We start from the raw sequence: 11,314 nt of genomic DNA on the forward strand, positions 1-11,314 counted from the left end.
TAAAACAGGAAGAATTTAAGGAGCTGTCTGTTTTCAGATGAAAATCCCATTCCTAAACAGGATTAGCTGGTAACCTAAAAATATCAATCAGTAATCTCCAAAAGTCATAAGCTCATGCACCCCACAAGTCCTATACCAATCACTAACTAAAAGAAATTAGGTCAGAATTCAAATCAGATCACACTACAATAGCATCAATCTTCTTATTTCAGAGCTGTCACATTTTAGATCTTTCACACAATTTCTACATAAATTATTAAAAACAGAGGAGATTTGCCCCCAAATAGAGACTAACTAAAAGTGACATTCTAGTTTATTGTGACAGTTAAAAAAAATTCATATCTTCAGTCACTTAAGACATACATCTCTAAATGCACCCCATCAAGCAAACAAACCAAAGTTATCTGACAGGCTGCTTTAGTTTCCTTAAAATGATCTGGGATCAGGCAACAGTTCTTCTGTTGCTGCCATGGACTACTTTCCTTGTACATTCCCGTATCTTATTTTCTATAGGTAAAAAATAATAATTTTTGAAATTTGAAATGACAAATTTTGAAATTTATTGGTGTAAAGCCACACCTTTTCACAACGACAAGAGTCTTGCAAGATGCAGACTCCAGGACACATGGTAAGTATTTGAGCATACTACAATAACTTGCATCTGCAAGTGATTAGCTGCACTATTAAAGAAGTGGCCACTTCAGCTCACATTGTTGACTGCCTGCCTTGACTGATTGCCATTTGGGCAAAACCACAAATATCCCACAATAACTTGCATCTGCAAGTCATTAGCTGCACTATTAAAGAAGTGGTCACTTCAGCTCACATTCTTGACTGCCTGCCTTGACTGCCATTTGGGCAAAACCACAAATATCCAATGAAAGCATTTCATGTTCCCAGAAGTGGCATCACTGACTTACTGACAATTATCACAATTTTTAATGGCTTTTAACCTTGGTGCAGTTCACTGACTGCAACTGCTGGCAAGGAGTAGCTATGACCAGAAAATAAGTTTTATCTACAACTTTTAGATAGAGGCTGACTCCATAATGAAAAGCAGTGTGATACCCAAGTCCTATGACATCTTCAACTCTAAAATTCACACTTTATCTACAAACTTGTCACCAAAGCCAAACCAACTGGGTAGCTAATGGCAGCAAGACACTTCAACACTCTTATTTTATCTAATTTTATGGTGACATTTATGAGCTGTAATAAGCTATATGAATCAGTGTCATAAACCTTCATAACACATAACGAACTAGAGGGCAAAGTATGTGGTTTGCCTCCTAATTAAACAATAGTTTAAATTCTTGCCATGCAGAATAAACCTCGTATTAAATATCATCATTTTTGACTTCTTATATAACAATTTTCTGTCTATCCCTGGCTGAGTTACAATGACAATCACAAGTCTACAGACCAGCAATTCCTCTGGGAAGGGACATTTACTGACTGCAGTTCGAGAAAATATAGAAAATGTCATGAGAAAAGCCAAACAAAGTTTTCACTCCTCACACATAACCACCCCAAAAATGTTCCCAAAACCCCACATCCAAAAAACACCAAAACAACCCCAACAACCAAACCCTGCCCAATGATTTAACCAGTGTCTATTGCCTCATCTTTGCTAGCAGACAAAATCTACATTTCCTCATGTGCTCTGAGCCCATCAGAAAGTAAAGTACTGTCAGCATGACCTGGCACATGAACAATGCTCTGTAGACACAGGGTGCAACCAGCAGACATTTATATCACCATATCAGTTGTGGAAATGGCATTGAACAAGCAGGGGGTTTGTTTGACTTTGTTCTGCTTTTCTCTCCCTTGGATCAGTTTACTTGCAGTGGACCATCTCTGCTAATTTTAGCTGCAGTTCTCAGTCATTTTCAGCCAAATCCAAATAGTTTCTCAGGAACCCATACTCCCAGGCATGTAACATCACACTGCTTAACTCTGACAAACCAAGTTTGCATATTCTTGCTACAGGCAAAGCAGAGAAATTGGAGTTCTCTTCATACCACAATCTAGCAGTGATGCATAAAAAACAATCAAACCCTGCAGTGAAGAAACCTTCACTTCACGCTCTCCTGTGATAGGATATCACAGCTATGAGAGGATAAAGCACAGCCAGCCAACACAAACTCAGTTTGAACGCAAGGCCCAGTGAAGAGCTGTGGGACCCAACTTATACAGCCTGTCATGGAAGACAGGCATGAAAGGCCTTTTTCCTGCCAAAGTGGGCTGACAAAAAGGTTAGCCTGGACAGTTAAATTTTCTTGCTGCCACAGCTGTCAGAGAGCACTCCTGCGTGGCTTGTCACTTGTCTTCAAAAACTAGAAGTTTCACAAAAGAAGGTAAATCTATTTTTTTCCCCTACAGTCCCCATCTCCCCTGGAGCTACAAATTAATTAAAAAAGCTTAAGCAACTACAAAAGCCATCAACAAGAGGCAGGGAGAAGTACAATTAAATAAACCCAGTAATGTAAAACCCAAACTGCAGGCAGACAATTGAACACAGTATCCCTGGGTTGATGTCAATATAAGGAAGGTGGAAAGAGCATTGTGTTACAATCTAAGCCTTAAGAGTAAATTTGTTTACACTCATATCAACATAATAATTTTCTAATGCAGGAAAGAAAGCAGTTCAAAGCCCCAGCTGAAATACAGACTGAATAGTAATCTCACAACCTTTGTCCTCTGTTAAAAGCTTGATGGACTTTGTTAGTGTTTATAACATTACAAAGCATTAGGCCTCCATGAAATGCTTACCTCATTTTGAAATGGGCACCATGGCTGATACTTCTTTTCAAGGAAAGAAGAAATTTCTAAAATATCTTGTCAGCTCTACCCAAAAGCTCTACAGAGCTCTTCAGTTCCAACAGTACTGATCCCATGATCCTAGAGCTATTACTTAAGGGTTTGTCCTTGAAGAAAGTGCTGCCAGTGGCACAGCACCTGAAGGGGGTTACTCTAGAACAACCCCTACATTTCTCAGTAGTTATACCACATTTGTTATGAACCAAAACCTACTAATGCTAATGCCAGAATTATCTTCTGACACAAAATCCACCAAACTTTGCTACAACAACCACCACGAATTAATTAACTTTCACCAGCCTAACATCTTTCTTATCAACAATATTTAAACAAAACAGTACTGCTTGTATGAAGCACAGACAGCTCTTAATAAGAGGTCAAATGAATCAACTTATAAAGACCAGTTTATCAAGTGTGTGCCAATATACTGTGGACACCTTATCCTGAAAATGTATTAATGGCTGCATGCCAGTCCTACTTCAAAGAAAGCCACCATGCAAGTCATAACTAAGCCCTCCTCCTAATCACAAACATGAAAATTCCTTAACTCTTGGAAATGTGTATTTAGAATTTAAGGGGGAGGGCAGGCAGACAAAAAGGAAAAAAAAAAAAAAAGAAACCCATACATGACTTGTTTTCTGCCAAGGGCAAAAACACCAGGCATTCTCTAAAGGGCTGAGATGACTGAACATTTTAGAGGATGATGTTCTGGGCATATTCAGCAAAAATGCACTAAGAACTTGAAGTCAAAGAGAGCTTCCACAACAATGATAATAGGTCATTTGAAAAACAATTATCAGAGCAACTATGGAGGAAAAAGGGCATGTACATAAGCAAATAGGACTGAACAGAAGAAAATAGTTGGCAGAAAATCAAGATCTGTAGATTCAAATTGGGAAATACATTTCCTTCATTTTCCTCATTTCTCTCAAGTTGTTAGTAACCTCTAATGTATTTTGTAGTATTGCTCTTAAGTTAACTAAGATTTACCAAATGTTATAAGTACACATTCTAATATTAGATAACTTATACCAAATGTTATAAGTACATATTCTAACATTAGATAAGTTATTCCAAAACAAAGTTAGTGCATACTTTTGCTATCACTGTAACTAAGATCTGGGAGAAAGAAAAGCCAAACAAACCCAAGAAGAAAGGATTTTTGTAACCATAACAAACAATAGTGAGGTTTTATCTACCTACTTCTTTGAAGGTCATCATAATGGGCTATAACAAAGGAATTGTTATCACCTAGGTTAAAATCTGATGAATTGTAAATAAAGATCACAACTGCTTATATTTGAGCTGAAGTACTTATGCTGGAAAAAAGTATACATCCACCATCTGGTTCACAGTAATTACAGAAATTAAAACCACATTTCTGCGGCCTGCCTTTAACAATTTTTACTGATACAGTCATACTTGATCTTCATAGGGAGCACAATCTAAACTCATGCTGTTAAATGATCATAAGACTATGCAGTGCATGGCATAAGCAGTTCATTAACTGGACTCTTTAAAAACACTTGCTCCCCAGTATTAGTGGAAACAGTTCCTGTAGGTTCACGTCACGCCATTCAATTTAATCCACAGCCAAGGCAACTCTTAATTTCACACCTGCTGAGTGATATCATGATGGATGGCACCACAGCAGGTCATTAATTTTGTTTCCTTTTGATTAATTTCACACCATACACTGGACACAGTCTTTTGAGCTAGGATGTCTAAGAGCAGGGCTTAATGCCTATAAAGGGCTAAATTAGGTTTTGACTGCTTGCCAAAAGGCAAAGAACCCAGATGTGATACAAGTGAAAGGGAGCTTCACTAGGCTTGGCACTGAACTCTGACATGGTTACAGGTGTGGCAGCATATTTTAAGTGTGTTGTTCTTAAGTATAGCCATAAAACAGAAATTCTGGATATACCTTACTTACAATTGAGAAGACAAAGTTAGTTTTATTTGCCACACAAACCCTTCCATCATTTACTTACTGATGATATACCTAACAAGACATAAAGATTTACTAAGGCTACTATACTTCCTGATTTCTAATTTAAAAAAAAGCAAAAAAAAAAAAAAGCATGATCACACAGGATGAAAGAAGAGGAAGGAAAAGCTAACATTCAAAGATGACAACAGCAGCCAGTGTTGCCACCAGAGCAGAAGGGGAAGCAGTGGGTCATTTTGTCACTCCAGTCAGTGAAGACATCTGGGGTCCTTGGAGGCCTCTGGACCCGCAGGAGAGGGTCCAGGCACAGCAGAGGGCTGAGCAGAGCCAGCAGCTCACAGCTGAGGAACAGCCTCATCTCCCTGCACTTATCCTACTGCTCCAACTACCCAGGCTCACACCCCCCTTCGTGCTACATGTGCCAAATCAACAGATCCCTCGATGAGCTGATTCAGCTCATGAAAACAAAAGAAGCCTTTTTCTTACATTAGCTTTCTGCTTGTTTCACAAACCAAGCTGTCTAACAGATGGGTCAGGTGCATATCAGGGCTGGTGAAAATGAAAAGGAGAAATTGTATCTTTTGGTAGCAAAGAGATGTTTAGCTTAGCCCTTCTCCTCCCTTTAGGGACTGATTCAAATCATCAGCCCCAAAAGCCTGATCATCTCTGTTGACTATGGAAGGACCTGAGCCTCCTAAATTTCAAATTAGGATGTGCTTTCATACCTTCTTTTCCCTTTCCCTGTGCACCCCAATATTCTACAGCACAATAAATATCAGAAAATCATTATTGCCCATCACTCATTCAAAGCTTTTGCTCTTTTGTTCTTCAAAACAGTGCTTTACAACATAGTATGAGCAAATTTTAGTCTCTTTCTGAGCATGAAGAATAATTTAGAAAACACAGAAATGCTCATGCTTACCAGCAGCCATTTTTGGTAAGAGAAACTATTGCAGTCAAGTCAAAATAGTGGAGAGAGTGACAGAGACAATGGTTTTGTGATTTGACAAATGGAAATGACATGGGGCACGTGATTCAGTATGCATGGCTTAAATCTCTCAGCATGACAGGCTTAAGTGAGGAAGACACGAGCTACTCTGACTCCATCTGTGCCAGGAGACTGACTTCTACTTCTCCAACCAGAAGACCCTGCCCCCTCACATCTGCCCATGGAATTAACCTCAGTGTCCCCTAGACCTTACTGCAAACTAAGTAGGGCAATAATTAATTTGCTATTTCAGCTGCAAATCTGGTCTTGCTAGTTTGATTAGCATAGTTCAGGCTGTGTAGATTGGCCTGTCCATCAAGATTGCAGGAATCTCTCCTACAATCATCCTGTTGTCCTCTTCTGGTTCAGCACTCTGACTGACATCATGACTTATTATCAAGTACTTGATCAAAGGCTCTGCACAAAGCTTGAATAGATGCTGATTTGATGTGTTATAATGGTTACCTGTTTATTTGCCAACATGTAATTTTCAGCATGAACTGAAAAGTTTTACTGTCAGTTCCTATAAAGAATCTAAAATCAGGATGAACAAGCTGGATTAATAGGACTTAGCCACTGAATGGAAATTCAAAGTAAATTATCTCAATCATCAGAAGCTGTGAGCTGGATTTTGCTGATGCAACTCCCATTGCTGGCAACCAATTATGACAATTTTGACAGTCGGGAGTACGAAGGGAAGAGGTATAGCTTCAACAAGATTTGCAGCAGTTGTTGCTCTTGCTCATCATCACTATCACATGGTTCACATTAGGAAGGGGAAAGTGAACATTTCAGTCCTTTTCCCAGTTACCCACAACACTGTGTAAAAAAGAATTTGTGAGAGAACTGGTTTTTGAGAACTGGTTTTTGGTTTTTGAGGTTTACATTCTTGGATGTCTAGAGAACACCTGGGTGCACTTCCCTTGGTATGTCTCAGTTCTGAGGGGCTGCTGAAGAAGTCACTCACTTTCTATCCAAGATCTCTTTGTAGCTGAAAAAATCCCAAACAATAAAACAATCCCCACCCCATTCTAAAAAACCCCACAACCTAATACAAAACAACACCCCAAAACCCTCAAACTGAACACCAACCAAAACCCTAACTAAGCCACCCAGGTCACATTTCTCAAACAACCAAGTTCTTATCCTCCCCTGAAAGTGGTGGTACTTTCAAAATATAGAAACTTAATCTGCCTGTACATAATTTGAAACTAGGAAACAAGAGAAGCCAAACTCTCAAGGCAGGTCTTAAATTGTTGGCTTTTTTTTCATCTCACACAAATAATAAATAATTAAAGTGAAATTTCCCATAAGGGCATAGATTAATGCTTACCAAATCTCTTTAATTATTACAGCAATTTGTGAACTAAAACCTAAGTGCAATAAAGAATGAATTTGAAACTGCTATATGTTTGCATATATTCATTATGCATGGCACCATATGTCAGGCAGAATCTCTGAAGGTGAATCTCAAACAAGTGATTACCACTGAAGCAATATGATGGAGAATAAAGTAGACAAGTGATATATTTAGCTTCATCCTATCCTTGTCCCTAGAGGAAAGCATTCCCTGTAGTGTGGGAAGGGGGGGAAAAGCTTAGAAAATTAAAACATGTTTTTCCCCAACACTAATGACCCATTTTAAACAGTCTTATGTAACTCAAAAATGAGACTGTATTTGCGTTGTCATGGATTTAATTTCATATTTTCCAGTCTGAATCATATCAGAAGGTTATTTACCTCACTTGTCTACCTTCTGAACTTTCTCAGTTTAAGAAATTCAGTCCTCTGCAGCTTTTCAAATAGATCAAATTAAAAAAAAGGGGAAAGTTTGCTGAGGCAATTTTGCACTTGTCTGAACTGTACAAGGTTTACACAATCTGAAGCTATATAATTATGTTAAATACCTTCTACCTTCTGAAATTTTCACCAGTCCTGGAATTCCCCCACGTGTGCTCTTCAGTGTTCTCAAACACGCACGTTGAGCTTTTCCCCCTGCAGTGCTGGGAACACAAGCCAGTTCTTAGAACACGTGGTTTAAACTGAAGCACTGTCATTAAATGAAAAGCTTTTCCAAAAACAAGGAGAAATGGGTCCATTTTGGTAGCTATTCTCTAAAAAGGTCACATAAAACTTAGCATTCACAAATCTCTTTGCCACTCATAGTTGTATGGATGGAAGAGACAAAAAATGTTCCTTCTAGCAGAAAATCTTGCTGTGTACCAACTAAAAGCTCCTCCACACATCAGATGGACATTAATATAAATTGAAAACACCACCTATGTACAACGAAATATCCACATATTTGTCAAACATTATCTGAATAACAGGGATAAGATCTACAAGGCAGTTAAGTCAGACTTCCAAGGTCCACTCAAAAACATTAGGGTATTATTTAGGTTAGTTCTCCTGTGTTTCAACAATACAAACACATGATAAACAATATAATATAAACACCAAGGCTTCCTTTCTTCTTCCTGAAGCATTAAAAAAAAAAAAAAAACCTCTAGAAAATACCTCCTAAATCCAAATGGTTTCCAGAATGAGAAAGGAAATTCAATAGGCAATATTGTCCATCTCCAGAATGGTGACAGTGAAAAGCTCTGCATTTTGATCTAACAAGGTTCTTCCTAGTGCCACGTTTCTATTAGTTAGGTAAATGTACAAGATATAAAATACACCCACAGACAGGAATACTCATCTATAAATATATACCCAAAACCTTGTACTTTCAGACAATCCATTTGAAAATTATTACAATCCAGCAGTTAATGTAAATGCACAAAGCTGCCAAGAAGATCACTTACAGCTCTGAACAGAATGTAAATGATCTTGAAAGAGTACTGTAGTACCAGCAGAGAGGAAAACAGAGACCACTTTACTGATACTACCACAGATGAATGGATTTCTTTACTGTTTAGTCAAACCTAATGAAGAGAAAAAGATAGGCAGAGACAGAGGAATAGATTTTCTAATATTATGAAAATACTCATTCCTTTCAACTCACAGGGGAAATAGGCTTTTTGTATCAACTTTTAAGATGTTTGCAAGCACTTCTCTTTTATACTGTGTATCACTGGGCTACATTGATTTATCTTTGTAGCAGCCAGGATTTGACAGATAACCTGCAAATAACTATTTCAGGCATTATCTTATCACATTTCAGCATCCTGAGCAGTCCATTTGCTGTGTAAGCTACAACCACGAGGGTCCAACACAGACCGTGGTATCCTATCTCAGCCTTACACCTGTGCTCCTCTGCCTGGAATGAGTAAATGTGTACTTGAGCCACCTGCATGCAGATCATCAGTGGCTCTGACTGCAGGGGGGACACCAAAACACCACAGCTCTCACTGCAACAGTGGCTGCAAGCGCTCAAGGCCAGGCTGGATGGGGCTCTGAGCAAGCTGGTCTCGTGGAAGGTGTCCCTGCAAGAAGGCTGGAACAGGATAAGCCTTAAGATCCTTGCCAACACAAACCATTCTGTGATTTTATGATTAATTCTATTATTAGGTCTGGTCTTAAAGAGAAGAACAGTTCAAGGTACTAGCCTGACAAAAGAAAGAATAAATTTTTTCAATAATATTTTTCTCTGTATTTCAGAGGAATATGATATTTCTTCCTTTTATCACTTAACAGTTTCCAACTTAGACTGCTATTTTAACAATGGGAAAAGTCATATCCTACACTTTGGACTCAACATATGACCTGAGGTTCAGGACTGAAAGAAGCAGCTTAATTATGAAATGACAGCAGTTAGCATGGATTTACTGGACATTTCAGAAGATAGAATTTTAAAAGCTGTCTAAATTAAGATTTCTTTGCTGCCTTACTCTGCTCAGCTTTCCTACATTCTAACAGACCACTGAGACAATGTAAAGTTTCAAACTTACATTTTCTCCATAATATTTTCATTTCTTTATCCTGACTAGCTTTCTTTGGGAGGTATAATAGCCTTAGATGAGATTCCTACACAAACATTCATAACAAAACAAGCCAAATATGTTATTCCAATAATATATTGAGTATTAGCAAAAACATGGAAGATAGCTCTAGTGCAAATAATCCCAAGGGAAAAAAATTCTGTAGACTAGGACAAATTACTGGACATTCATGGATTACCCATTTTTCAACGTGCTACTAATTCAAAACTTGTGCAACATGGGCAGTGAGTCAGACCTTCAGTAAAAACACCCTCAATCACTATGGACATCCTGAGGTCATTTGAAAAAGTCTCATCAGAAAAAACCCCCAAAAAACAGCAAAGAGGAACTGTGAGGAAGCTTTGTTGTGACAAAGAAAACGATGAAGACCTACTGGCCTTCTGAAGGCTTGAAATCAATGCTTCAAATCATCTGTTTTCATAAATAGGTAATGAGCAACCTAACAGAAAGGTACAAAATGAGCTAGAACCTATTATTAGCTGATTATAACAAAGATTCAGCACAACTGCACATACAGCATTCAAAGACTTCATCAACTTTGACTTGTACAGAAAAAAAATCCATTTAGGCTTGTCCAGTGGGTGGAGCAGGATGAGCGGGTTCTCTTTTAGTCAATTCAAGAAGTCAAGGAGTTTAGCAAATAAGGACATTCCCTAACTTTTTAAATAAAAAATATTAGGTTTTAGAAACTGAAGACAAAATGTTTGGAGTGAAATAGCAAAAGCCATTAAGAAGTCTGGATCAACATAGAAATCATGCTGTTTTTACAAGCAGAACAGGGGATACGGAAAGCCCTCCTCACACATAACAAAACCCACAACACCAAACCCAAATTATGCAATAGATTGAGAGATTCCCATGACATCCTAAATAAATTTTAATAAAGGAAATAAAGACCTGAACACCATAGTAAATGGACAACAGTTAGCACTGCACTGAGGCACACACACAAGTGAGAATATATTAGCAAAAGAAAAAGAAGTATGAAAATAACATTTGACAGATTTCTTTCTCTGTTTGTCAAAAGCAAGGATGACAGAGCTGGTCAGTAAAAAATAACAAATGAGAAGGTTTTAATTCTGCATTTTTGTGGCCTGGACAAACATCTTTATCCTGAGCAATGGGCTTGATCCCCATAGTACAGGCAAGGTAGACACTGTAAAGTTCCTACAGTTATTTCTGCCAAACTACAATGCTGCATCAGCAGTCTTTTTAATTGAATGTCACATTTTAGTTAAAGAATAAGGTGGGTGGCATACTTAAAAATATTCTGTAGCTTGTCAAAGGGCAAGAGTACACCTTCATTAAAAAACTCTTTTCATAATGCACACCCAAAATCAATACTGTGAAATCTGAGTTGTACATCAGGAATTTATACAGTGAGGAGGCTTTTTTGTTTTTTAATTTAGATAAACAAGCATAAAAATGTATACTGAGAGTAGGCAGTGGAGCTCAAGTTTTCCATATCCACCATGAACAATACTCAAAGGTAGAACAGACTTGAGGTACAAACAACAGTCTGACTAGAGCCCAAGACAATTCTAACAAACCAGACTACTAATGGTGGATGGGGAAAAAAATCCATTCTTTAAGTACAAAGGATGAAGAAAACTT

The 11,314-nt window shown here is 38.0% G+C and overlaps 1 protein-coding gene across 2 annotated transcripts in view; it reads right to left on the reverse strand.

Annotated features, from left to right (window-relative positions):
* MGAT5 (alpha-1,6-mannosylglycoprotein 6-beta-N-acetylglucosaminyltransferase) overlaps nucleotides 1–7,762 on the reverse strand; it is a 100,054-nt gene extending 92,292 nt beyond the window's left edge. Inside the window, exon 1 of one of the 2 annotated variants that reach the window (XM_005415741.2) lies at nucleotides 7,671–7,762. The gene's annotated coding sequence lies outside the window, so the exon portion shown is untranslated. Of the gene's footprint in view, nucleotides 1–7,663 lie in introns of both variants that reach the window. The other variant, XM_031056804.1, reaches the window with a different exon arrangement.
* Between the last annotated feature and the right edge of the window lie 3,552 nt (nucleotides 7,763–11,314).

Source organism: Geospiza fortis, unplaced genomic scaffold (assembly GCF_000277835.1).
Source record: "Geospiza fortis unplaced genomic scaffold, GeoFor_1.0 scaffold112, whole genome shotgun sequence".
NCBI classification, from domain to species: domain Eukaryota; kingdom Metazoa; phylum Chordata; class Aves; order Passeriformes; family Thraupidae; genus Geospiza; species Geospiza fortis.